Source organism: Engraulis encrasicolus, chromosome 6, assembly GCF_034702125.1.
Source record: "Engraulis encrasicolus isolate BLACKSEA-1 chromosome 6, IST_EnEncr_1.0, whole genome shotgun sequence".
NCBI lineage: Eukaryota > Metazoa > Chordata > Actinopteri > Clupeiformes > Engraulidae > Engraulis > Engraulis encrasicolus.
This window is the reverse complement of record NC_085862.1, coordinates 35,640,869-35,645,868: the sequence shown is the minus strand read 5'-3', so window position 1 is coordinate 35,645,868 and position 5,000 is coordinate 35,640,869. Positions and strand designations below refer to the sequence as shown.

General features: G+C 43.6%; 1 protein-coding gene across 2 annotated transcripts in view; it reads left to right on the top strand.

Annotated features, from left to right (window-relative positions):
* The window catches only part of hcn2b (hyperpolarization activated cyclic nucleotide-gated potassium channel 2b), a 70,105-nt gene that overhangs the window by 48,742 nt on the left and 16,363 nt on the right, over positions 1-5,000 (top strand). The window lies entirely within an intron of this gene.

Here is a 5,000-nt window from a genome sequence, read left to right as displayed (position 1 = left end):
GAGCAAGAGGGCGAGAGAGGAAGAGAGATAGATAGATATTAAAAAGCCTCTCGGATGGGTTATGAATCACAGTCGTAATTAATTAAGATTCAATTAGATTATGATCTGGATCGGCTTATGTGGAACTAGGGTTCGGTTAAATTATATTTAATGAGGATTTTCATTTTATAGGCAATCATTTGTTCTCTTTTTTCCCATCTTGCATTTTGTGTTGTATGTTATTGGTATATTACCATCCCTGGCCTGCCTTGAGGTACCATGTGTTTTCTTTTATAAGCAATTGATCAACATGACTCAATTTAGCGCACTTGTAGCGTACCGTGGTGTACCGTCACCGGGGGGATCTAATTTCATTTACGAAAACAATCCAATCTAGAAGTCATTATTTAACTCTACGCCTTCCGGGGCATACGACTTATTAAACTCATTAAGTACTGTATATGAAATGCCTCGCTGAATCAGATGGAAAGCGTCGGGGCTGAGCCTGCGTCTGAGACTGTGTGTGCCTGCATGATGTCGCATCCTTGACTGTACACGTTCATTAACACTGAATCAATCTTTTTACTCTGTGATGGTTTCCGGAGGGGGGGTAACAGAGCTGTAAACAGCAGGGGTACGGCGCACTGGGTGTGGATGTCACATAGCCTAGCAGCAGCCATCCAGCAGCCCCACAGACCACCTCTCCTCAATTTGGCTCTGCAGGCTATTTATCTTGACACATTTCCTGTAGCGTGGCTAACAGCCTTGTAGTGAAATTACCAGGATTTATTGGAGGGGAGACTTGTTTGGATGACACCTTCCTTCCAGGGTGTGTATCCAAGGGCCTTAAATAAACAGACAACAACCCAAGTAACACCACAGCAGAGGACTGGCAGGAGGAAAGTAACACAAGGCCAACGGATAAAACAATGAAATCTGCTATTCCTTTCCCACTAGGATCAGGTGACTCAAAGCGATTGAAAGCAGCTTTCTAACTTATTATCTTTTTGCCATTTTATCAACCTCAAATAGAAGAACCAGTGGCGTGCACAGACATTTTGGGGGCAGGTGCTGAAGGGGGTGTTGGGGGCATGTGGAACTTTCGGCTGTCTTACTAGACTATACTGCCCTACAAAGGGAATGTGCAGTAACTACGGCAACATTGAAACTGAGAAAAATGACTTCAAAGCCTTGGTATTAGTGTTTGGATATTTTAATTACTGCAAATTGGACATAGAAATATCTCTAAAGCGAGACTCATTTGGACCATAAGGCTTTGTCACAGGATAGAGGAGGTGCCAAGATACCCGATTTCAGTATAATCTCAATTTTGAGAAAAAATTTAGTTTCTGCATTTTGCATTTGTAGGGCAGTATAGAGGCTGTACTGTATATTATATCACGATATTATTGTCCCATGCTTTGAATTTTGAAGTATCTGACTTCTTGTCAACATGGACCACAGTCCATTGTGACAAAAAAAAACGTTAATAGAAAAACTTTCAAAAAGGGCATTTTTGGTCCAGTGGGGCAAAGGGGCAGGTGTTTCAGCACCACCTCATCTCCATCTGTGCACACCTAAGAGAAGAACTGTGTGTATATCTGGGATTCAGGTATGTCATTGACACCATAGCGTTGATCTTTCTCCGTATATTGTACGACGACTGGAGGACAGGACAATGACTTCATATGGTTGTTCGTGTGTGAAGGATGCATTGCATGTCAGGAACTATCTATGTCCCATGAGGCAAGTGCTCTATGAGCAATGGCTGTGTCTACTATTGAGGGGTTCATTCGGCCTGAAGCGCGTTGATGATGCCATGTCACTTCATCATGTGATGCATCACTATGAATGTACTGAGCCAGTAACTATATAACTTGCTCACATACACAATACAAAAATGTCAGATTGACTCTCTAAGTGTTGAATTAGCACTACATTTATATACTGTGCACTTGCTCTGGGCAGAAGTGGTCTCACAGTCAAGGTAATGAACCTGTGACTGCAGTTACAAGGACGTTGACGTTGTGGACATACCCTTGGATTACTGTACACTGCTCGCAAGATAATGCTGTGTTGTGTTGTTTTGCACGTTTGATATTTTTTTGATGCAGAGGTTGTTTTTTTCCGGATATTGTGGTTTTACTATTGTATTTTTAGTATTGTATTTAGTATTGTATTTTGTGCTGTGTACTCGTCTGGTGTGAATAGACATACAATATGTTCGGCGAGAAGGTGCCTGACACGGAATAGCGCACGACCGACAGATGCAGAGAGATGCAGGGGTGCGTTTCTCCACAACAATGTTGCTAACTAAGTTAGCAACTTGGGTACAATGCAATTTCCCATTGGAAACCTAGTAAGTTGCTAACTGGTTAGCAACAACACTTTCGAGAAACGGGGTCCCCAGGACGCTTGATCTCTCTGAAGTGCACTATTTCACAAAAGGGACTGCCTCGCCCAATGTTATCCTTCTTATTCCATGGATAACCTTGTAGAGTAGCCTCCTTGTGCAGATGGGGTCACTGGCAGACCTATGATATTTACTCTTCTAGGCTGCATTTTTTTGTTCTTCTTTGGTTATTGGTGAGTGATGTTGTATTGCCATTATGGGGGTTACATTGCATTATCAGTTCACCAATCACATAACTTTTTGTGTCTTTACAGATCAGACACTAGTACAGTACAGTCACAAAAGTGTTTATTGATTGACTGATGGAATGAATGATGGAATGATACAAACCACTACACAGCAGCTGAAAGAGTTGCTAGCCTCTGGGTCTATTGATAAGGGTTGGTTGCTATAGAAGACGATTCAGGTGTTTGCTTTAGATGTTTGTAGTTGTGATGGAGATGATGAGTTGTGTGATTGGCCACGAGACTGACAACTGACCCTTTCCCCCTTCCTTTTTCACCACACACGCACGCACACACGCACGCACACACGCATGCACGCACGCATGCATGCACGCACGTACACACACACACACACACACACACACACACACACACACACACACACACACACACACACACACACACACACACACACACACACACACACACACACACACACACACACACACACACACACACACACACACACACAGCAGGAACATTCATTTGTGTTTCTGCTGCATCGATGACTCATGATCTGGGGCATCCTATTAGCAAGCACATCCACGTCCTCACAAGCCCACCAGAGACGTCCTCTTCATGAACATCCTCTACACTACACCAGTGCTTCCCAACCTTTTTTTGTCTTGCGTACCCCCCCAAGCAGAGGCAGAGCTATAGAAGGGCTGAGCAGTGCATTTGCCCCTCGGCCCAGGGCCTTCCCATGTTGGTGGTGGTGGGGGCCCTATTATGACTTAGGCAGGACATACTGGGGGGGGGGGGGGGGGCTATCAGTGTTTTGCCCTGGGGCCCCATGTACAGTTGAACAGTTTATTTGCAAAACGGTGTATCCACCATTTTTGACTTTGCATTTTATTATTGAAAATGACAGTTCAGAGGTCCTAGCACCTCTGTGTGAATTCTTCAAATATTTTGAGAACATACTTTTCCAACCCATATAAAATGCATTTTGCAATGTAATGCAAAGGAATGTGCAATACAAACATGTCAATTTCCCAACATTCTACAAAATGGAGATATACCGTTTTGCAAATAACTTCAATTGCTCCACCTCTACCCACTAGCCTTTTTGTCATACCATGACCATTAGCTCATGCACTATGGTGCTTCCTCTATCCCAATCTGACTATATTCCACATATTTATAATCATGACATCATTCCAAATACCTCCTGTAGTGTGCTCAGATACCCTTAGAGTGGTAAATGTACCCCTGGTTGGGAGCCCATAGACTGAGTTTAAGTCCGCACATCCAAACGTCTGACCTGGGAGTATTACGTCACGGAAAAATAAAATAACAAATGGGAGTATTAAAAAACCCTGGTTGAAGCGGACTTTATTCTCTTTTTTCATCCCCTGGTTGGGAACCACTGCTCCACACCCTCCACTGCTCTGGAGGAGCTGGGTTCAGTTGGAATGGGGGGATGGGTGGGTGTGATGGAGAGGGTGAAGGGTCGGATGCTTGAGTTCGTGGAAGAAGACATTATTCAGTCAGCACAACACCCTGGTCCTTCAGGCGGGTCTGATGAGTCTTTGACATGCCGCGCAAATAATTTATTATTAAAAATGTATTCGGCCGCCAGTCACGAGGTCTTGTCACGTGCCCCAGGTCCAGCGGTGGGATGGAACGCATCCATGGTGGGGGGCGTCATTCATTCATTCATTCATTCATTCATTCATTCATTCATTCATCCATTCATCCATCCATCCATCCATCCATCCATTCATCCATTCATCCATTCATTCATTCATTCATTCATTCATTCATTCATTCATTCATTCAGTCAGTCAGTCAGTCAGTCAGTCAGTCATTCTTTCATTCATTCATTCGTTTGTTCGTTCATTCATTCATCTCAGTGTCGTATGAGAAATGTATGCCGACACGGTGAAAATGCCCTAATTGACAGCTGAATCGATAGGTCTTGTTTATGTTTGACAACAGCCCGACTTCCAACTCATTTTTATTGACACGACACATCACGGTCATGAGACCACAGAAATCAAAAAGAGAGAGGGAGAGGAAATAGAGTGGAAACAGAGACAGGGAGAGAGACAGACAGATAGAATGACACACAGAGACGGGAGAAATGGAGATAGGGAGATAGACCGATAGAAAGGCGGGCCTCTCTCAATTTCCTCAGACAGCATCTACGACGCTCCTTGGAGCTTTCCTGATCCCAACTGTGTCACTACAAATAGCTCACTTTGATGTCGCTCAAAATAGCCACACAGATGCAGGAAGAATACAAGATGTTTGAATTATTTATGGCCTTCACATACGTACGGTATGTACTTGTGTACATGTGTAGGTATTTGTCATCAAAAAGTTATATATTTTTTCACCCTTGGCTATTGCGGCACCGGCACGGACAAGAAAAATGGAGT